Genomic DNA, 24,846 nt, shown 5'->3' on the forward strand with positions numbered 1-24,846 from the left:
CATTTTTTGTACTTGTTGCCAAAATCGAACTGACACTGTACCGTGTGGGATCGAAATCCGTACACTTGATTGAATTTTAATTATCACTGTTCGACAAAAAAGTCGGCCTGAATGCACAGAGACCGGACACCCCGGGCTTGAAAGTATAAAAATAAACAAAAATAATGGCGTTTTCAGAATGTTCGTGTCTGCCAAAGGTCATTTTTAAAATATACTTGAACTTTTTGCATTTTTTATTTAAAAATCTAATCTAATCAATGAACCGACACAGTGTTTTATATTCAGGACAGCGGAATTCATGTGCCATATAATTTTTTCAACTTTAAATACAATATGAAGAGTTGTAATAAGATTTGCAGGGAGCTCTCCGCCCTTTTTTGTACCCTCCCCATTTTTTAAGTATCGCAAATGATGTATTCCATATATACATATACAGGGGGTTGTCAAAATAACAAACACACAGGTAAACACACAGGGACAGGCAAAAATTGGGCCAGCTTTGGAATGCTGTAACTTTCACAAAGATTGACCGATTTCAATTCTTTAAGAAGTAATGGACGGGTCAACTAATCTAGTTTTGAGGTGCATCCATGGAGATGCACTATGACCACCGGATACCGGTGATAACCCGGTTTTCCGGAAGCATGTCTTATGCAGTAAAATTATGACGTGTTTTTAGCAAAGGTCTCGGCTAAAAATCAAGATTTTACTAAACATGAAGATAGAAGATCAGATTCTGAAGCGATTGGTGCGCCAAGTATTAAGATCGGTCCAGAAACAATCAAGATATTGCCATTTACCCGGAATCGGTGCCGGTAGTGGATCCGAATTGGGATCAAACAATTTATTCACTCAAAATATGTCGCGCAATATTGTTTTCTCCCTTGCTTATCATAAAATACCCTATTATAAATTGAAAATGAGTCTTGTACAGATTTGGCCACTCATGGCGCCACCAAGTGCCCCGGGGGAACCTTGCATAGGGGACATTTAGATTTTGACACCAAAGCATATCATGCGACGGCTCATTCCTCATATCTTGTCGTAAATAGGGCAACTGTAGACTCAAAATGGATAGTTGACTACAGTGACTACTTCCGGGACCACCGGATGTCCCCGAGGGAACCTGTAATTAGGGACAATTGAAATTGAACTCCAATACATATCGTGCGACGGTTCATTTTTCATGTCTCGTGCTAAATAGAACTATTGGAGATCTAAAATGGATAATTGACTACAGTGGCCACTTTTGGAACCACCCGAATTTCCCGGAGGAACCTGTCATTGGGGACATTTCTGGTTTTACACCGAAACATATCATGCGATGGCTCTTTCTTCATGCCTTGTCGTAAATAAAGTAACTGTACACTCAAAATTGGAATTTAATTGAATTGGTCACTTTTGGGACCACCGGGTGTCCCCTAGGGAACCTATGATTGGGGACAATTGGAATTGAGCTCCAATACTCATCGTGCAACGGCTCATTCTTCATGTTTAGTCATGAATAGGTCAACTTCAGACCGAAAATTGATATTTAACTAGAATGGCCACTTTGAGGACCTCTTATAGTTCCCTAAGCAACCTATCATTGGGGACATTTCGATTTTTACACCAAAACATATCATGCGACAGTTTGTTCTTCATGTCTTGGCAACGGTTGACTCAATGTGTATACAGGTATGTTCCGTTTTTATCACGTTCCGATTTTGTCACGCTCCGATTTTGTCACGTTCCGATTTCGTCAACAAATTATTCCGTTTTTATCAACACACAAAAATTGTTTATTTTTTAATTTTAAAAATCTTTAGAGTATTAAGTAAATATTTATCTTTAAGCAATTTAAATGCTTTTTAATAGCCTCAGAGATGAATTTTTGACATTATGTTTAATGTTGAGCACCTACAATACATGGTAGGTGTCATGTCATATACGATTCAATAAGGTTTGACTCCTTCGTATCCACTAATCAATTGGAGTTTTCAAACTTAACATGGTCGTTTGGACAAGACTAACCCAACAACAATTGGGCTTGCCTTCAACAATCGAGAGTTGCTTTGGCCACGTTCTAGCAACAACTGAAATTTGTGATTAGTTGAAAACGTACCTAAGAGAGTTGCAGAGACCTCTCCTTTCCCTATTTTTTCTTTTCCATTAAAATTTGATAGACATAGGGGCTATCCTTTAATTACGTAAGACAATTTTGGCGGTTTTTCTACCCCTTCCCCCTTATGGTATGATTTTTTGTATGAAAATAAAACAAAAATTGTATGCCACGTAAGATATCTCAAACCCCGTCCTCCCTCATAACCCCTTAAGTGATTGATGGACTATCCCATATATGTTCAGTTCACTTGGGAATGAACTCAAGAACGTTTGAGCAATGACAAGAGACATGATCGAGCTTATTTTATTTTTGATAAGACCCCGTCATATTTTGGACATTATCTTCTTTCTCTTAAAATCGATAGAATTGCACAAATTATGGCAAACAGCCAATGATTACATACTGTTCAAGGGGTACAGGAAGGGGTGCAGCAAAACTAAGCAATCTAAAGAACATTTTGTAATCTCCATATATCTAATAAGTTTGCATCGAGGAAGCAGGTGAAGGGCTTAAATGGCTAACAATTTGAGAAACTGCTGATACTGGTCGTTCCCACGTCACGCACGTTACCATCCCAAATTTACTGGGATCTTAATATTTAAGCAGACATGAAGCCCTTCCCCACATGGAGACAAATGTTAATTAGGAGTCTTATACCAACAGCCATACGCTTATTCATAAAACTTTACAAAAGGTTTTCTTACCAAAAAGTTCTAATTTGGTGATGCTTGTTTTACACCCAGACAACCAGATTGTACGTATTACGGAATCACCTTTCACGTTATGCGATGCTTATATGTGGAAAGTGTCATCTTATAGATGGTGCGAAAACGCCTTATGCGTACAAAAGTGGAGGCGATATACGTGCATTGTTATATGATGAAAAATAGCTTGCAATACGAGTGTATCGATTTTATTGCGAACTAATCTGTACTCTTATGCGACTTTATTTGTTATAACAAAGTTCATTTGACAGCTGCTACGGATTGATCCGACTACCTTTGTACGAGTATACGGGGCGAAACAAAATGTACATATAAACTCATAAAATAACGTTTTATGCGAGGAAATTCATCAATCAAACGATTTCATCCACCATGTAGTGCGGGTGTGATTCAATTTGTATAAACAAACGACTTTGTTCGTAAACTGTTATGCGACTTCTGGTTGTCTGGGCAGTTTATATACTTTTGTGTTTTTTATGAACTTCTACATAAATTAAAAATGGAATGTCTAAAGAACGGGCTAATAGTCTTACATGATTGTTTCCCTGTTACATTGATCAAGTGTTCCGAATTCTCTGGAATAACTGGAAAAACAATTGAAAACTAATTTCTCATTTTGTATGGGAGATTGCATGCCATTTTCCAGCAACCTACTTGATGACAAAACGAAGTTTGATGGTTTGACGGGACCACTAGTATTTAATATTATTTTTACTTAACAAAAAATTAAAACTTTAGGTTAATTTATTGCCAGTCTCTTTGTGTAAAGCTAAAAGGCGATGGTGACGCTGTTCCAGATCCCTGTCGAAGTTGGTAGTAATAACTTCAGAATAAAGATCCCCACCATCAATTTACTGATTAAATTTCAGTTTGCAAAACTTTCGTAACATAACTCCTCATTCAATAGCCAATAGGGTGTGGCCAAAAATGCAAAAAAAAAGAACCTTGGCAGCTCTCAGTTGATAACTGCGGAAGTGTTTATAAGAACACTAAAAGAAGAAGAAGCAGAAGGATGAGGATGAATAGTGGAAAAATAAGATGTTTCTTGTACAATATTTCTTGAAAAAAAAAACAATGATCAACTTGACTCACTTTCTTGAAGTTATTTTTAAAAATATGACGCACGTTATGATACAAAGGATATTTATGTGATTAGCGTTTTAATATTCGATATTACATTTTTTGAAATTCTAACCAAGAAAACTAAAACTATTGTTAATTTATTACAAAATTATATTGATTGATAGGAGTGTGCAATCAACTTTAATTACGAACCTATAGGAACAAACAATCTAAATGCTCCTCACAGCTCCTAAACATCAATACTGTGCATTTATATGATGAAAAAGTGTGTTATCATGACAAAACTGCAATTTTATTTTCAAATCTGTAAAATATTTTGCCTAAGAAAATTATTCCGTTTTTGTCACGGTTCCGTTTTTATCAACTGAAAATTGCCGATCGTGTTGATAAAAACGGAACATACCTGTATATAAATATTGTGGCCAAATTTGAGACCACAGAGGGAACCTGTTATTAGGGACAATTGAAATTGAACTCCAATACATATCGTGCGACGGTGGTCCCAAAAGTGGCCACTGTAGTCAACTATCCATTTTAGGTCTACAATAGCCCTATTTAGCACGAGACATGAAAAATGAACCATCGCAAGATATGTATTTGAGTTCAATTCCAATTGTCCCTAATTACAGGTTCCCTCGGGGACATCCGGTGGTCCCGGAAGTAGTCACTGTAGTCAACTATCCATTTTGAGTCTACAGTTGCCCTATTTACGACAAGATATGAGGAATGAGCCATCGCATGATATGCTTTGGTGTCAAAATCTAAATGTCCCCTATGCAAGGTTCCCCCGGGGCACTTGGTGGCGCCATGAGTGGCCAAATCTGTACAAGACTCATTTTCAATTTATAATAGGGTATTTTATGATAAGCTAGGGAGAAAACAATATTGCGCGACATATTTTGAGTGAATAAATTGTTTGATCCCAATTCGGATCCACTACCGGCACCGATTCCGGGTAAATGGCCATATCTTGGTTGTTTCTGGACCGATCTTAATACTTGGCGCACCAATCGCTTCAGAATCTGATCTTCTATTTTCATGTGTAGTAAAAATTTGATTTTTTAGCCGAGACCTTTGCTAAAAACACGTCATAATTTTACTGCATAAGACATGCTTCCGGAAATCCGGATTATCACCGGTATCCGGTGGTCATAGTGCATTTCCATGGATGCACCTCAAAACTAGATTAGTTGACCCGTCCATTACTTCTTAAAGAATTGAAATCGGTCAATCTTTGTCAAAGCTACAGCATTCCAAAGCTGGCCCAATTTTTGCCTGTCCCTGTGTGTTTGCCTGTGTGTTTGTTATTTTGACAACCCCCTGCATATCAAATATTCCATCATTTGCGATACTTTAAAAATGGGGAGGGTACAAAAAAAGCGGAGGGCTCCCAGCAAATCTTATTACAACTCTCGCATAATCTGGGATAACGCCCTAAAAGCCATTGGTAACCATGTGTGTAGCTCGTTATTTCTGAGCAAATTAATAAATAGGCATCCAAACTATTACCTCTGGCAGGTAGGGAATGATCCTTTCTTCACCATAGCGTTGTTAAATAACTTGTAAATCCATTCAAATGCTGAGAAACAACGAGCTACACACATGGTTACCAATGGCTTTTAGGGCGAGATCATAAGTTATGCGAGAACTCTTCATATTGTATTTAAAGTTAAAAACATTATATGGCACATGAATTCCGCTGTCCTGAATATAAAACATTGTGTCGGTTTATTGATTAGATTCGATTTTTAAATAAAAAATGCAAAAAGTTCAAGTATATTTTAAAAATGACCTGGGGCAGACACGAACATTCTGGAAACGCCATTATTTTTATTTATTTTTATACTTTCAAGCCCGGAGTGTCCAGTCTCTGAGCATTCAGATCGACTTTTTTTGTCGAACAGTGTTATTTCTAAAAGTTGGGTCAATCACACACATATGTTTAAGAAACAATCAAAATCTAGCTAACTTTACTGTAATAATCTGCGTGAATGTTTTTCAACGGCGATAAAGAAGTAAAAAATAGTTTCAGCAGAGAATACGAGTGTGAACTATTGTGCATTTGATGCTACAGTCAACTCTCTATAACTTGATATCGAAGGGAGGTATCAAGTAATAGAACACAAAACCAGTGCAAATGCGATTCCATGGGACCATCGAGGTAGCCATGAAAACCAACTTTTACTGTGGTTCTTGATACCGAATATCGAGTAAGGGAGAGTTGACTGTATTTTACTGTAGAATGAAATAAATTCGAGCGTCACGTCTGTTCGTCTGTCATACGAACGCAAACATTTCAATTTTGACAAAGGAAGCTCTCAGAGACATTTTTCAACAGTAGTTCAATACCTTAAGCAGTTCTCAATAGCTTATCAATACCACACTGAAGTGATTCTACCTCATTACCTCGAATGCCATTTCCCCGAACGTACCATTACCCCGAATTCCATCACCCCGAATGCTATATCCCCGAGTTCACAATTATCTTGGCATGATAATATTGAAATTCGGGGTAACGTCATTCGGGGTTATGGGTCATTCGTGGATTTGGAATTCGAGGTAATGTCATTCGGGGTAATGGGGCAGAATCCACTTAAGTGTTGTTGATTGTTTCAAACAATATTTTCAATACCACAATAAAACCTGAGAGAGAGAGGAGACAGCTCACTGACAGTTGGCATGTTTTCATGCCTTCTTTGACTTCTTTCTTCAATTCTTTGGTTGTGCACAACGGTCAGATGAACTCGTTTTGGTCACAATCATATTCACTTGTTGTTGTCCGCTGTGAAAAGAGGTATGAATATAAAAAAATCAACAGCGGTTTGCCAACACAAAACTATTTTTTATATTCAACTTTATGAAAATCACCGAAAAACACCAAGAAATATTAATTACGTTCACGTGAATTTGGACGCTCTGCCTTTCGAATGTGCGGGTTTCTAGTGACAGTTGGCGACAGATTCCCTTGACTTTTGGGAGCTCGCAGTATAAGCCAGCTCTCTCCTCTCTCTCTTTCATAATAAAACTAAAATGTTTGTGTTGTCAATACCTGCTTTACTGAACGAAAATTAGGTTAAATACTAATCAAATGGTGTGCTATAGAAACAATCTTAAACAATAGTTTCGGGTCAGTCCTTAACAAAAACAGGCCGAAGTATTTTGTTGGCTGTAGGGTATGTGTACCAATTATGGTCATAGTGGTTCCCGATTTCGCCATATGGGATAATTTAAATGTTTCCACATTTTAAGAGATGTTGTACACAACACACAAATATATTTGGGATGTATCTTGATGTGAAAACTTTCAAAATGATTAAAAATATAAAAATTATCGAGAAATTTCATATATGGTCTAATTGGGTATCACTATTGCCAAAACTGGTGCACTTTTTTTTCCACAATTTTGCCAAAAATTATTCCACGGTTTTGTTTCGCAGAGTGAACCATTTTACTGAAAACATTTCTCGGATGTTTTTTCGCCTAATGTACCATTTCGCCCTGATAGCCTTAGTGGTTAATGCACAAGTATTCGGAAAGATCAAGCTGAGGGTCCTGGGAATCCCAACAATTGTGGATATGTTCATAATGGCTTCCCAATGCATGAAAGTATCTTAGAAACTCTGTGTAATCTTCGATATACCCATTCAAAAATAGTCAATTGAAAAAAAAGCTCTCAGGTAATAACTGTGGATGTGCTATTCAATTGCAAAGCATATGCTTGAATCAAACAAAATGATTTCACTGCAGTTTTAATAACTTTGAGACAGTTGAATATTGATGGTCATATATGAAGATTGATGAGTTTGGTTTTTAGTATGTATTGTCAAATTCGTATTTATTGTTTTCCATTGAATTTTGTATGTAAAATAAGAACGATAATATTTATCGTAAATAAGGAACAATTGCCATTAATTTTTTCCAACTTACAACCTGAAACAATGTTAAGTAATACTGCAATTCTTAGATATCTACTCTTTGGATTGTAGTAACTATATAAAACTGTCTATACTGCGCACTGGAAGTGATTGTACAAGAATTCAATCAGCAGATACACTTTTAATTGGACCCCTTCCAGTCGACAAAACTTCGATTAGATTTGAACGAGCAACAACGGTTTTCAATTCCCGTGACTTAATGGAATGACAAACTTGAATTCTTTTTTTTTGTATCGGTAGGCACTCCCAAGTCAGAAACCTTCCCATCAAATGAACCGGAACATAAACAACTCTACCAACCATCATCTGGTTGGGCTTTTGAGTGAACTGTCGCAAAGAAGTTAATTCCAAACTGCCTCTTGACTTCCACAAGATACTTTTCCAGGTTCCGTTTCAGAATAGAGAAGGAAAAGTTACCGAGCGCCAGGATGACTTTGCCGTTTCTGAGATTCTTTTCTTCGGGCCAACACTTGCCTCACTTGGTTTCCGGTAGTCTATGCCTTAAATCTTGTCATCCTTTTTCTGACCATCGTTTTTTTTCCTTTCTTTTCCCAGAAAAGGCAAAGTTTGCGCAGACTTGAAAGCACCATTTAAAAGCGGAATCACGACATCGATTTGATCGGAAAGTGTCACTCAAGAGCCATCGAAAAATGCCATTCATTGCCATCGCTTGAGGAGCTTCCATCACGAAGTGTAAATTGCCGAGTAATCATCCACTTGTAGGTGTCAAGCGTTGTGAATTCTCCATTCATTCTCTACTATTCACAGAAAATAATTACTCTAACCAACCCACGTACTTTGAAGGCTGCCTTAGTTTACACATCGTTTTATTGCCTTTGGACAGACGCTGATTAAAACATTTAAACACGCAAGCTTTCGAATTCGGCATTTTCTGGAACCACCATACCCCTATCAAGCGTTATTCACCATCCCACCTGTCTACACTGCTGCGACAGCGCGTACGAGTATTTGTGTTGATTAACGACACAATCTTTTGCTAATCTAGCTTCCTGCACCACTCGTGTAGTTCGTTTTAACCTCAAACATGGGCGTAGCTAAGATTTCAATCAGGGTTTGAATGAACTCAAGGACGGTTTTCACCAGTTTCTAAGTTAATAATAGTTTTGACATTCTTCTATAAGTGGTCTGTGAACGACTTTTTAAAATTGAAAGTACGTAAGCTTTTATGCAAAAATATTCTTGATAGGGTGCAGAGCTACTTGGGCACTTCCATGATCCACTTTGGCATGGGGGGTTTTTCGGCCATATTGTCTGAAACTTTACAAAAAGGAGCGTTTCAATACGACGCATATTGATGCCAAATATTGCCAAATGTTTTGTAGCTTTCAAAAAACTCCACAGCCAAAGTGAATCAAAAGTGCCAAGAATAGGATCCAGCTCTCTACCTTATTTAATTCAAAAGTAATATAAGTTTTTTTTTATTTAAAAATCTACGCTTTTCAATGCTATTTATTAGAGATACAAAAGTTACACAGCTTTTTATATTATATAGAGATCTTTTCTACCTTTTATGAGAAAATTTTACTCAAAATAAATAACCCAATCTTCTCCGAATTTTGTATTTTTTTTTCTAATGCACAGAAAAATCACCTAAAAATGCCATTGTAAAGCATGAAAACAGTAGAACTTTTCGGTATACCTAACCCAAAATCTCTATGCGTTTGAGCCCCTCATATGGTTGTTTATTGCAGAATTTGGAATGCTTTACCTGTTCAGAAATGTTGAAACAATTTTACTGTCTTTATACGCATAATTGTACCATGTTACATTTTGTCATTTTTGAGTTTTTTTGTAGCCAAATGATCTATTTTAACTTATATTATTAGCAAAAAATTTAAAAAAAAAAATACTTTGCTCGAAGATTTTATGAAAACCATACCAATCCAAATTGCCCAAATTCTTTTATCCATTGATTTTTTTATAGATTTGTAAGTCGTATTATCAAAAGCACCTTCCACATCAAGAAATGCAACGAGAGCAATTTCTTTTTTGTCAAGAGTACTTTACAAAAATAGAAAGTACTCTTGACAAAAAAGAAATTGCTCTCGTTGCATTTCTTGATGTGGAAGGTGCTTTTGATAATACGACTTACAAATCTATAAAAAAATCAATGGATAAAAGAAACTTTGACCCCAGCGTTAGAGTTTGGATAATGAAAATGCTGAAAAGTAGAGAAGTGTCTTCCGAATTGGGGGAATCATCGATAACGATAAGGACTACTAAGGGTTGTCCTCAAGGAGGTGTATTGTCGCCTTTATTATGGTCCCTTGTTGTTGATGACATTCTCAATAAACTAGTAGAAAGAGGCTTCGAAGTTATAGGATTTGCTGATGATATAGCCATAATAGTACGTGGAAAGTTTGATAATATCATCACAGATAGAATGCAATCTGCACTAAACTGCACTATTGAGTGGTGCCAAAACGAAGGGCTAAATATAAACCCATCAAAAACAGTTTTAGTTCCATTTACTCGTAAAAGGAAAATTACACTCAAAAGCTTGATAATTAATGGATCAATTTTACAATATTCATCCAGTGTAAAGTATCTAGGGGTCATTCTAGATGATAAACTAAACTGGAGCTTACACTTAGAGCAGGTCATAAGTAAAGCCACGAATGCTCTCTGGGTGAGTAAGAAAACATTTGGTAAAAAATGGGGACTCAAACCTAAAATGATTCATTGGATTTACACGGTTATTGTAAGACCCAGAATTGTTTATGCCTCATTTGTTTGGTGGCCTAAAACAAATCAAATTACATCCCAACAAAAGTTAGCGAAATTTCAACGTTTGGTCTGTATGGCTATAACAGGAGCAATGCACAGTACACCATTAAAAGCCTTAGAGGCAGTTCTTTATAAGCTTCCATTACATCAATACGTGCAAATGGAAGCTGAAAGGAGTGCGCTAAGGCTGCGAAGAACTACCATTTTTCTAGAAGGCAATCTTTCTGGGCATCTTAGTATACTGAAAGATTTTCGTATTGATAAAACAGTACAGATGATCGAAGACTGGATGGAAAAAATCCTGAACCTAGATAAACCATATGAAGTGATTAATACGAATCGCCAAATATGGGAATCAGGAGGGCCTATTATTTCACCAGGATCGATTATTTTTTACACAGATGGTTCCAAAATGAATGATAGCGCCGGAGCTGGTATTATAGGCCCGGGGATTCATGTTTCAATACCTATGGGAAGATGGACAACCGTCTTCTTTGCAGAAGTATACGCCATCTTAGAATGTGCATATATATGTTTGAAAAGAAACTACAGACATGCAAGGATTTGCATATTTTCAGATAGTCAGGCGGCTCTGAATGCATTAAAATGTTTCACATGCCAATCAAAATTGGTTTGGGAATGTATAACAATTCTTAAGCAATTGGCTATGAAAAACCAGGTCCATCTGTACTGGGTGCCAGGCCATTGTGGGATTGAAGGAAACGAGAAAGCCGATTTACTTGCCAGACAAGGCGCAAGTTCTCAGTATGTAGGACCAGAACCTTTCTGTGGAATATCTAAATGTGTAACACAATTGGAATTAAAACAATGGAAGGACAATATGATTCAGTTTAATTGGAAAGCTATAAAAAATTTAAGGCAATCCAAACTCTTCATAACTCCAAACAAACAAATAACGGAAAAAATCTTGAATTTAAATAAAAAATCACTAAGAATATTTATTGGGCTGCTTACGGGACACTGTCCGGCAAGATATCATTTGAAAAAGATAAGTCGAAGTCAAATTGATGTCTGTCGGTTTTGTGGCTGTGAAAAAGAGACCTCTCAACATCTGCTTTGTGACTGTCCAGCATTATTTGCAAGTAGGAAAAAATATTTCAACAAGGGCATTCTAAATCCTTCTGAAATTTGGTTACAGAACCCTAATCTAGTAGTAAAATTTATTTTAAAGGTCATTCCGGATTGGGATAACTCGCATCATCAGATAACGGCAGTTATCCTGAATGGTAACTCTCCGTACTGAGCACGTTGCGATAGTAAACAGGGGTATACCACAATAGATCAATTAATGGTCGCAGTGGTTCAAATCCCAACAAAAAAAAAAAAAAAAAAAAAAAAAAAAAAAAAAAAAAAAAAAAAAAAAAAAAATTGCCCCACTTTTAAATTTCTATGCATAACTGTCTCGCTACTTAAGGCTAAGTAGCCCGTCATTCGTTTTGGCAGCCATATTGACATTGCAGATCGTAATTTCAAAGTGATAAAACTCAGTAGGGGGAGATCCCCCAGTGCCGGACAGCACCTAATACCGGACAAAGTCGAAATATTGAGAAATCATGGTCCAATCAAGATGGTGTATGAGTAGAAAAGAAAGCTATTATGTAGACTAATGTTTGCGTAGAATAACACATCCTTGAAATATGCATGCCTTTTCAAAAAAGTATAAAAGTTTGAAAATCTTTAAGAAATTGACGTATCCCTTTAATTTTTAGCCTATTTACTAATTATTTTGAATATGAAAAAATACTTTGGATCCCGCAAGCATGATCAAACATAATCCTTATTTGATAGTATGAATGTATTTTGTACCATAATTGAACTAAATATGGACAAATTACAATTGTGGTTGAGCACCTCCTGTCCCTCAGTTTCGGACAGCTTTATGTGTTATATGATATTTTTGTAATTATTGCATTAGTGTCTCAAAATACTTTCATTTTTCATGGGTTCCGTCGACCATGATATCAAACTTGCAATATAATTAAGAAGAATGAAAATTCAGAACAACATCGTAAAATGTGCTTTTTTCATCATATATGAAAGAGGTTTTTGATAGGCATCCTGTAAACTAAGAAAAACTCAAATTATTCTTGTAAATGTTGCAAATGCATTGAATTGGTAATTATAAACTATTCCTATAGTGTACACATTCAATGATGTTCAAATTTAAAGAATTCGAGGCATTTCCAGATCGTGTCCGGTATTGGGTGCCACCTTTCAAGATCGATCAATTTGGTACTAAAATACATCATCAAAATGCAATGTCAAAATTCATATTTATATTTTCAAATTTATTTTCGTACACTATAAAAATGATAATATTTATCATAAATGGGTAACACGAGTCCATAAAATCAATATTTTTCGAATTATGAATTTAGTGGCTTAAGTGTCCGGTACTGGGGGATCTCCCCCTATGCATAGTTTATATTGATCCGAAGAAGTATCACTGTATGCGCCAACTAATAGAAGTTATGCTGATACTTTTTCAGATGTGTAAGTGCAATACCAATGGATTTTCAAAAATTCGAAATTGTGACATGATTTAGCAACAATCAACAACAACAAGCACAAATTTCAATGACGGCCTACTTCGCCCTAACTTCTACGCATATCTATCCCACTATGTATTTCTCAGCACCAGTTTCAATTCAGATGTCAGATTAATAAGTTTTATTAAGCTGTGTCAAATCACTTTTATATCATCTTGTTATTTTGGCTTTACATCCAATGTGGAACCTTTACTTGTTCACACATTAGTGTGCTAAGACTATTATACAGTTACAATGGTCCCAAGATCTACTTTGATCTTTACGGATTTCTGCAACCGTTGGCGACACTTCTCAGACTTTCAAGGAAACAGTAGGGAGATTAGAGGAATAATGAACACTCGGAGCGAAATAGATACCCTCCGTTACTCTGAAAGCACTGCATGAAATCTGTATTGTATTAAAAATGTTTGAGTATGTAAACAAATCAGCAAGGTGGAAGAATCTAGCCAAGTTGCTTGTAATTGATCGTTCCACAACTATGTTGAAATTTCTTCAAACAAGAAAGTTGTCTGTCTCATTTCTATGAAAATATCGACCACTTTGGTTTTGGATACAAAAACAAAACAAACACCTAGAATACAGCATTTGTCTAAGATTGCAAGCATAAGTCTGCTTGCTGGACCACTGAGTAAACATTTTCAAGTCCACAATGTGATTTAACTCAATTGCTACCTGGACGAGCAATCAATTAAAGGTTTAGATGAATTGAAAAAGTCTAAAAATGAAATTCGTGGTGAGAGAGGTCAAAAATCTTTCTCATGAAGTTACAGGAGATATGTATCTAGCGTTTCATTCAGTAATAAATTCAGAATTCCAAGCATCTGCAAAAAGGGCTTCGAAGGATTCCTCCAAATATTCCGTCCAAAATTATTCAGGATTATGTTTCGAAATTTTCAAAAGTTCTTTCAAGCATTCCTCCAGAAGCTTAAGGATCTACTAAAAATAATCTTCAGAAAGTTTGTTAAGAGTATTGATGGAATTACTTCATGACTTTTTCCAGGAATTATGACAAAGATAGTTCATTTATTTAATTCAAAGATTTGTTTTGGAATATTACTACTCATAATATTTGTCGATGAATTGCACTAATGACTCCTCCAAGATGTTTGAAGGTAATTTTTTTCAAGAACATGTTTGAAAATTTACGTAATCCTTGTCTTCAAATATACCGTTTTAATTTATATTACGATTACTTAAGGCCTCAGTCAAGTCAAATTACCAAATGAAATCAATCAACCGCTAAACATACTTTTAGAACAATTGGGCATTGTTAATTTTCATCGGTATCTATGGAAAACTCAACATTAGATTGCATATAGGATTATCTTCTTGTATTTTTACAGATTACATACCGTTTTCGGCGTTTCGTCTTCACTGGGACTGAGCCTGCTACTCAGGAGGTATTTCCGATTGAAATCTTTGTGAGATCTCAGGAATTAAAACATGGATTATTACCTTAAGAAGTTTCTGCATCATTTTTTTGAAAAATTTTATAAAAATATATGAAAAAAATCTATTGGATCGTTTTTCAAAATTTCTTTTAACCCATTAACGCCCAGAGATCTATTTTGAGATCAGTTATTTTTATGATAACAGTTAATTTTTAAGTCAAAATGACTGGATGGTATCTTTGATAAGGTGGTAAAAAGCTTAACGGCAGTCTAATGACAGGCTTTTTAATTAAAACTTTTTCCACTAGGTTGCGCTGTAAGCATACAATATTTTGTTGCCGTTTTGTCAGGAACTCTGGTGGCCATCACCAGAGTTCGTCTTAAGTTACAATAGGCGTTATTTCCAAATCTTTTGATTCTAGTGTGGATCCTGATTGAAGGATTTCAGTGTGGAACCTGGGGCATCTCAGAATTTCAGTGTCGCCGTTGGGTATTAAGGATTTTTTTTTCTGTCGGTCGCAATAATCACGATTTTTACAGATTACATAGTTTCAACAGATTTCTATTGCTTTTATTTATTTGCTATATGTCTTATTTCACGGCAGGTCACTGATATTTGCGAATTTCAATTTTCGCTACGAAAAAGATTCTTTCTTTTTGTAATCCAGTCAAAAATCCTTCAAGAATTCTAGCAAACCAACTCAGGAAAGGAATTTCCTTCGTGATTCTGTCACGTATTTTTCAGGTATTCAACCATGTGATTTAAGAGTTTCCTCTGAGAATTCCTACGGGAATTTCATCATGATTTTTTTTAGCTTTTCAGTGCTTTCTCCAAGAACTCCTTTACCAATTTTCACCACGTTCGTCCTTGGATTCGCACGGAAAATCATTCCCAGACATTCTGATCGCACTAGAAAATTTCTCGAAGAATCTCTATCGAATTGTTTGAAATATCTCTTGAAGAACACCGCCAGAGAACGCGTTTGAAATTCTTTTAATCATTTCTCCCGGAAGGTCTTCTACGTACTTATCACATATAAATGCCAATTGGCCTCCTGTGTTAACTAATAATTTGTTTCAGGAATTACAAAGGATTTCTCAAAAAAATGGTACAAAAAAGTTAAGGAGTTTCGCCAAAAATGTCTTCAAGATCACCAAGCAAGGATTCATTTCACGAATTTTTCAGAGAGTTTACCAACAGTTTTCCAACTTTGCTTTTGAAGTTTTTTTCTTAAGTTTCTCTTCATGATTGGTTTAAAAATTTGCAGCGAAAATTGTTCCTGCAAAAAAAATGACTCTTCCAGGTGTTACTGTAAGGATTCCTCATAATATTCCACATGATTTGCAATTTAAAAGAATTTAATTGGAAATAATACTCTCATGATTTCTCAGAGAAGTTCTCCGTAGATCTATTTGTAGTTTTTCACATAAAATTATTTTTTAGATTTATCTTAAATCTAGAAATCTAGAAGTAACATTTCGCATTTCTTGAAAACACTTTACCACAAAAATACTCAAAGATTTCCGTAGTAATTTGTTCAGGGATTTCTTAGAAGATTATATTATTGTTTCCCTAAGATTTTTACGAAAAATCTACCAGAGATTCATCTAAGCATTTTCCAGAGATTTTTTTCTTCAAACCGCACTAACGATTCTTTAGGGATTTTTTTGAAGAAGTTTTTCAAAAGATTTTCGAACATTTTGCAATATATTCTTGAGTTTCTCAAAGCTCCGTCAAGTATTCTTAAAGTCTCTAGAAACAATCCTTTTTATTTGCAAATGGTACTCTCAGGATTCTTCTTTCGAAAACATTTAAAAATTTATCCACTCTCCAATTTTTGGTTCTTAAACTAATGCAGGAGTATCTCAATATTTTTTTTAGAAATTGCTTAACAAATTTCTCTACGAATCAGTCCATATCAGATTTATATAAAAACACTTACATAAAACGTTTGAAAGAACTTTGTAGGAAATCTTTAAATAATTGCAGCTGAAATATAATTCGGGAAAAATGCTAAGCTCCTCTCGTGAAGTTCAAGAATTGAAACGTATAATTTTTTAAACTTGTTGGCAATGTACTTCAAAGAAAAGCTTAATTGGTCCTTGTAGGATTTACCACGAAAAATCTTGTTGTTTTTTCTTCGTCTTTTATAATAGAAAATGCGTTGGTTTTAAAATGGATGGAGTTTTTGCAAAAAAGTATTTGTTACTAAAATCTTAGATAATATTTTTATTATTTTTGAAGTTTCATGAACCCATTTTTTCCTAACTTTGGAAATTTCAAACAAACTTTTTTGAAGGGTCTATTATCGATTATTTTGTAGTACTGTAGAAGCTTAACGCGAAAATATTGCCGGTATATCTTAAGAACATTACCGAAGACATATTACGGTTAAATTCGTAATGTAAGATTTTAAGGAATTTAAATTTTAGAAGAAACTTTTGCATCATTTTGAAAATTTGTTAAGATAATTTATAATATTTTCTTTAGAGATAAATTACAGGATCGTTAAAACCTCTCTAATGAATTTACAAATAAAAAAAAATCTCAAGGAGGTCTACCAAAATCTACTCTATAAATTATCCTTGAAATCTATCCTACTTTGACTTCTGGTTTTCTAGAGTTCTGCCAGAAAGCTTCTAGAAATCCCACCCTCGTATTGCACAAAAAACAAACCAAGGATAAGAATTTTGCTAATAAATGGTAAAACTATTTTAAAAAAAGTGTTCACAGAATGATTTATTCAAATGAATTTATGAATATCTTAATATTTTTTTCCTCTTCCCAGTTCTTTGGCAACATGTTTCTCTACAGATTCCTTTACCGCTAATTTCGGAAGCAAAAGTATTCCTGGGGGTTTTCAACAAATTTTCTCTGAAGATTCGAAGGCAAGAGGCATGGAAGAATTTATGACGCAATTTGTAAAGTATTTTGGAAATATTTCTTAAGAATTCCAGTATGGGCCCTCAGATTCCAGTGTGGATCCTACGATTTCAGTATGGATCCTGGGTCTCTAGTGTGGGTTTAAAAAGACACCAACACGTTAATGCTTCCAGTGGACATTTTGCGCTTTGAAGGAAGCACCACACTAGACAACGGACTAGAATGCAACGCCAAGTAGCACAGTCAAAATACGTTCCTAACGAAAAGTTTTTCGGAATGAAGCGGGAATCGAACCCACACCCCTTGACTCGGTGCGGCTAAATACTCGGTAACACTAACCACACGGCCATAACGCCCTCGTGTTCTGGTTTTACAAGTGTGGATACTGCGATTCCAATGTGGATTCTGGGAATCCCTTATTCATCCTAGGACTCTAGTGTGGATCCTGGGACTACAGTTTATATTTGGAAATTACAGTGTGGATCCTCGGATTCCAGTGTGGTTCCTGGGATTCCAATGTTGATTATGGGATTCCAGTCTAGATCCTGAAATTCCAGTGTAGATTTTTGGATTCCACTGTAGGTGCTAGTATTCGTGGATGGCGGGATTATAGTGCAGATCCTGGGATCCCAGTGAAGGTTTTATAATTTTAGTGTGGATCTTGGGTTCCCAGTGAGGAAGTAGGGAAACCAAAATGGATTCTGCAATTCCAGTATGGATACTGGGAACCCAATGTGGGTCCTGGAAGTGCAATGTGGTTCCTGATGTTTCAGTCTGGATCTTAGTTTGGATCCTGGGATCGTAACGTGGATCGTTGAAATCCAGTGTGGAACCTGAGATTTCAGTGCATATTGTAAGATTCCAGAGTGAAATCTAAAATTTTAGTGTGAAACTAAGGATTCCAGTGAGAATCATGGAATTCGAGTGTGGTTCTTACGATTTAAACATGCATTCTGGGATTGGAACATGGATCCTTGGTTTTCAAGGTAAAACCTTGTGTTCCTTCGTGAATCCTCAAACTCCGGTGTGAATTTTCGGTTTCCAGTGTGGATTATGGAATTCCACTATGGATCCTGAATTTTCACTGAGTATCCTAGGATTTCAGTTACAATATTGGGATATCACTGGGGATTTTGAGTTCCCTGTGTGGATCCTGGGATTACGGTATTGATCCTGGAATTCAATTGTGGCTTTTAGGATTCAAGTCTGAATCCTGGGATTCCCGTGAGGATTTTAGTATTCCAGTGAGGATGTAGTTATTCTAGTGAAGATTCTGGTAGAAATCATTGAATGGTTATCCTAGGTGATATCCTGTGAGAATCCTAGGCTTTCAGTTACAATACTGTGAGAATCCTATGAGAAACATGCGGAAATACATGGCAAAATGTGACAATAGACTTCCATTTAAATTACGGTTATTGCATTCTCGTATCATATTTCGAAACTCTTGAAATAAATTAGGTGATTACTGTATGTGTGGAAAAATTCGGGAGTTAAACAAAATTTCTGGTATTATTGATGAGAATACTTAAAAAATAATAAGTCGTGCATGAATCTGTGGAAATACTTAGGTGTAATGCTTCAAGTATTTCTTGGAAGCAATCAAAATGCTAGGACTGGAAAATTCTTAAGGGCACAATGCTTTAAACATTTAAATTCCTGAATAGAATGTATATAGGGGGAGATCTCCCAGTACCGGACAGCACCCAATACCAGACAAAGTCAAAAAATTGAGAAATCATGGTCCAATCAAGATGGTGTAAGGAAAGAAAGCTATTATGGAGACTAATGTTTGCGTAGAATAACACATCCTTGAAATATGCATGCCATTTTAAAAAAGTAGAAAAGTTTGAAAATCTTAAAAAATTGACGTATCGCCTTAATATTGAGCCTTTTTAGTAATTATTTTGAATATGAAACAATACTTTGGATCACGCAAGCATGTTCGAAAATAATCCTAATTTGATAGTATGAATGTATTTTGTACCATAATTGAACCTAATACGGACAAATTACAATTTTGGGTTAAAAACCTCCTGTCCCCCAGTTTCGGACAGCTTGATTTGTTATATGTTATCTTTGTAATTATTGCACCAGTGTCTCAAAATACATTCATTTTTCATGGATTCCATCGATCATGGTATCAAACATGCGATAAAATTAAGAAGAATGATCATTCAGAACAGCATCGTAAAATGTGCTATTTTTCATCATATATGAAAGAGGATTTTGATGGACATCTTGTTAACTAAGAAAAACTCAAATTGTTCTTGTAAATGTTGCAAATGCATTGAATTGGCAATTGTATACTATTCCTATAGTCAACACATTCAATGATGTTCAAATTTACAGAATTCGACGCATTTTCAGATCGTGTCCGGTATTGGGTGCCACGTTTCAAGATCGATCAATTTGGTACTAAAATACATCATCAAAATGCAATGTCAAAATTCATATTTATATTTTCAAATTTATTTTTATACACTATAAAAATGATAATATTTATCATAAATGGGAAACACGAGCTCATAATACCAATATTTTTCGAATTATGAATTTAGTGGCTTAAGTGTCGGGTACTGGGGGATCTCCCCCTAGTGGTACCTTTAAATGGGCCTAGTAGTGGTGCATTTGCATCGATATATCTTCAGGATTTTTTATTAAGGTACAGTGGGGGAAGTGTATCAGTGGGGTAAGTGGATCATACGTCAATATTAAGCATAAATACTTGAATATGTTGAATGTGTTCGCACCACTGCTTCGTTTTAGGTTATATTCTTACGTCCACACTGATACTATTGCAAAACTGGTACTACACGTACACTAACACAAGCAAACTTGTTAGATGCAAAAATTGAATAATTTCAAAATTGTTTTCCATCAATCAAAAAATGCATTGTATCTCTGGCTAAAATCGAATTCTATTAGTTTTTTCGACACCTGTTGAGCATTTCAGTTCTAATTGAATGAATCACAATGAAAAATATGTCAGTTATCGCTCAGCTTCTGAGACGCATAGGCGTATTTACGATTGCGCTCCTCATTAGTGAAGCACTTTTTTCAGATCGTTCAATCGATATTTCTGTTGTGCCGCGTCGCGGGTATGGTCGCGATGAGGCGGGAAAACACTTTTCGAATAGACTATTCGTGCTTCCCAGTAAAGCCGTCTTTCGAAAAAGTGCACGGCTTCTGCCGTTCAGTGCTTGGGCTGAAGAAAGAAGACGTTAAAAGACTACAGTGTCACAAGGGCGAACAATGTGCATTCGTCAAGGTCAGTGACCTGACGCTTGCACAAAAAATTGTGGACGAACATGATGCCCGTCATGAAGTGGAGTTAAACGGGAAGAAGCACAAGCTTCGTATCACCATGGAAGATGGTAGTGTGGAAGTGAAGATACACGATCTGCCCGAAAATGTGCCCGAAGAGAAGATCGTCGAGTTCTTGTGCGCGTTCGGCGAAGTAATCTGCATCCGAGAGCTAACGTGGGGAGAGGGCTACGAGTTTGCTGGTATACCACTCGGCATATGGTCAGCCCGTATGTTGATACAAAAAAATATTGACTCGTGGGTCACCATCGACGGGCAGCAGGCATATATTGTCTACAAAGGGCAGCTGCAGTCGTGCAAATACTGCAAAGAGCAGGCACACACTGGCATTTCTTGTGTCCAAAACAAGAAATTGCTGGTGCAAAAGAGCTATGCCACCGTGACGAAACAAACGGGATCAACACGACCACCGCCGAAAAAAACAGCGGGCACGAAACCGCCAAGTGCAAAACAGATCGGGCCGAAACCTCCCGTTCTCCCAACAGCAACGTCGGATGCCTTTCCCGAGCTTCCGAAGTCTTCGAGCCAGCCCGAACAGCCTGCCTCGACTTCTAAATCCGATGCTAGGTTCGATTTGACAACGTCCCCCCACCCGCAAACCCATCGCGTGCATGGATCGTCGTCGTCGCTCCGAGCACCTCATGTCGACGAGTCACCAAAAGCCAGTATTGTTTTGGTTGACTGCTTTAAAAAGCCGACGAATGCGATGCGATCGCAGAGCAAGAGCGGCAATGGCAACGAAACCGACGATTCTTCCACTTCCACGAATAGCAGACGAAGCGCGCGAGGTCGACCACCCGGCAAAAAGCCCCGTCGGGAAGATGGTGACGACGAGCAGGATGAAGACTATCACCCATAAATGGCTCTCTTGTCCTATAACATCTCGTCCATCAACATCGGCACGATCACCAACCCCACGAAACTAAACGCGCTACGTAACTTCATCAGCAGCCAGAGCCTCGATATTGTGTGTCTGCAAGAGGTGGAAAACGACCAGCTCTCCTTGCCTGGCTTTGTCGTATACACCAATGTAGACCACGCGAGGAGAGGTACGGCCGTTGCGGTGAAGGAACACATCCAAGTCTCTCACGTTGAGAAGAGTTTGGATAGCCGACTACTTGCGCTGCGAGTGCAAGACACGACCATCTGTAACATCTACGCTCCCTCCGGTTCTGCGCAACGTGCTGCTCGGGAGGAGTTCTTTAATGGAACTCTCGCCTATTACCTCCGTCATCGTACCGCACACGTCATTCTGGCTGGCGATTTCAACTGCGTATTGCGCGCATGCGATTCAACCAGCCCTAACACAAGCCCTGCTCTCAAGACAGCTGTGCAACAGCTGCAGTTACATGATGTGTGGGAAAAACTTCGCCCACGTGACACTGGTTTCACCTACGTCTGCCGAAACGCGCAATCGCGTCTCGACCGCATGTACATTAGCAATGGTTTACGAGAAAATTTGCGAACTGCGCACACTCACGTGTGTTCGTTTACAGACCATAAAGCGCTAACCGTCAGAATATGCCTCCCCCAGCTCGGGCATGAGCCTGGGCGCGGTTTCTGGTCTTTGCGGCCTCATCTTCTGACTGATGAAAACGTTGCGGAGTTCCAGTATAAGTGGCAATATTGGACCCGGCAGCGACGGAACTATGCGTCATGGATTGAGTGATGGCTCACGTACGCTAAGCCGAAAATAAAAAGTTTTTTCAGGTGGAAGTCTCGAGAATTTTTCGATGAATTCCACAATCAGCATCAACGGCTTTATGCTGAACTTCAACTAGCGTACGATGGGTACTACCAGCACCCTGAAATGCTGCCCACGATAAACCGGCTAAAAGGGGAAATGTTGGCGCTGCAGAGGAATTTTTCCCACATGTTCATGCGCATTAATGAAACGCACGTGGCGGGTGAACCACTGTCGATCTTTCAGTTGGGGGAAAGGCGGAGGAAAAAGACCATTATCACCGAGCTCCAACGGGGTGAAAATGAAATCATCAACGAGCCACAAGCGATCGAAGCGAATTTGTATGACTTCTTTTCCCAGCTCTACTCGGAGGAAGCACCAAACAGTAACGAGAACGGGTTTGCCTGCGAGCGCGCAATCCCACCGAACGACCCGGTGAACGAAGCATGTATGGAGGAGATAACAACAGCAGAAATTTTGTCTGCTATCAAAACAAGCGCACCGAGGAGATCCCCGGGTTGTGATGGCATCCCACGAGAGTTCTATCTCCGAATGTTCGACGTCATCCATCGAGAATTGAACCTCTTGCTGAACGAAGCGCTCACCGGCAATATTCCCCCCGCATTCGTAGAGGGAATCATCGTGTTGGTGAGGAAGAAAGGATGCGACAACACAGCTCGGTCCTACCGACCCATATCACTGCTCAACAGTGACTATAAGTTGCTATCCCGGATACTTAAAAACAGGCTAGAAGGTGTAATGAGAGCGCACGGCGTTTTGAGCGACGGACAGAAATGTTCGAACTCAGAGCGCAACATCTTCCAAGCAACACTCGCCCTCAAAGATCGTATCGCCAGTCTCCGTCATCACCGACGCGCCGGTAAGCTCATTAGCTTTGATTTGGAGAATGCGTTCGATCGGGTCCGGCACTCCTTTCTCTTTGAGACCATGCGATCGCTCGGGTTTAACCAAGAACTCATCGCTCTTCTTTCTCGCATCGCTAGCCGGTCTGCTTCTCGGCTACTCGTCAATGGGCATCTCTCCCGCCCGCTCGAAATCCAGCGCTCGGTCCGACAGGGGGACCCTCTCTCCATGCACCTCTTCGTGCTGTACCTTCACCCACTGGTGCGCAAACTGGAGGAAGCGTGTGGCAACGATCTTCTCGTAGCGTATGCGGACGACATCAGCGTCATCGTGACGTCAGCTGCGCAAATCGAGGCGCTCAATGAAATTTTCACCCGCTTCGGGGTTGCCGCCGGTGCAAAATTAAATTTGCGCAAGACAGTTGCGATCAACGTTGGGCTTTGCGAAGGCAACGAAATTAATACCCATTGGCTGCAAACTGTCAACACAGTCAAAATTTTGGGTGTTGTCTTCGCAAATTCCATACGGCTAATGACGACCCTCAATTGGAACACGCTGGTGGGAAAGTTCTCGCAGCAAATGTGGTTGCAGTCTCTGCGCACCTTAACATTGCACCAAAAGGTAATCATGCTCAACACGTTTGGCACGTCGAAGTTATGGTACCTTTCGTCAGTGCTGCCCCCTTTGGGTATACACACGGCGAAAATCACCGCCACAATGGGCAAATTCCTATGGAGAGGAATCGTCGCTCGCGTGCCAATGATGCAGTTGGCCCGCGACAAAGAGCACGGAGGCTTAAATCTTCATTTGCCAGCATTGAAGTGCAAATCTTTGGCAATCAACAGACACATGCAAGAGATCGATTCCCTTCCCTACTATCGATCCCTTCTTCACCACGTAAATCCCCGCCCAGTAATTCCAATAGATTATCCTGATATTAAATTAATCCTGTCAAATTTATCCCAAATTCCCCACCAAATCCAACAACACCCCTCCGCCGATCAAATCCACAAGTTCTTCGTGCAACAAACAGAGATGCCCAAGGTGGAGCGTAACAGTCCTGCGACCGACTGGCCACGTGCGTGGCGAAACATAAACATCAAGCAGCTCTCGTCGGTGGAGCGAACGGAACTGTACCTACTCGTGAACGAGAAAATTGAGCACCGAAAGCTACTGTTTGCGATGCAGCGAGTGGCGGACGAAAACTGCGAACACTGTGGAAACCACATAGAAACGCTCCGGCATAAACTGTGTGACTGCACTCGCGTCGGCCCGGCCTGGACGGTCCTTCAGCGAAGATTAGCAGAGATCATGAATGGTTGGAGACGACTTACATTCGACGAACTTGTAAGGCCTACACTGATAGGAATAAATAAAGCAAAACGTGTCGAGATCTTGAAGCTTTTAGTAAAATACATCTGCCATGTTAATGAGAGTAACGATAGGATTGATGTTGATGCTTTGAACTTCTTGTTAGATTTGAACTATTAAATTGTATATAACTATAAACGAATTTGACAAATAAAACCTA

At 38.1% G+C, this 24,846-nt stretch overlaps 1 protein-coding gene across 1 annotated transcript in view; it reads right to left on the bottom strand.

The window, feature by feature from the left end:
* LOC5567775 overlaps nt 1-24,846 on the bottom strand; it is a 709,794-nt gene that overhangs the window by 646,711 nt on the left and 38,237 nt on the right. The gene's annotated exons all lie outside the window — the stretch shown is intronic.

Source organism: Aedes aegypti, chromosome 1 (genome assembly GCF_002204515.2).
Source record: "Aedes aegypti strain LVP_AGWG chromosome 1, AaegL5.0 Primary Assembly, whole genome shotgun sequence".
NCBI lineage: Eukaryota > Metazoa > Arthropoda > Insecta > Diptera > Culicidae > Aedes > Aedes aegypti.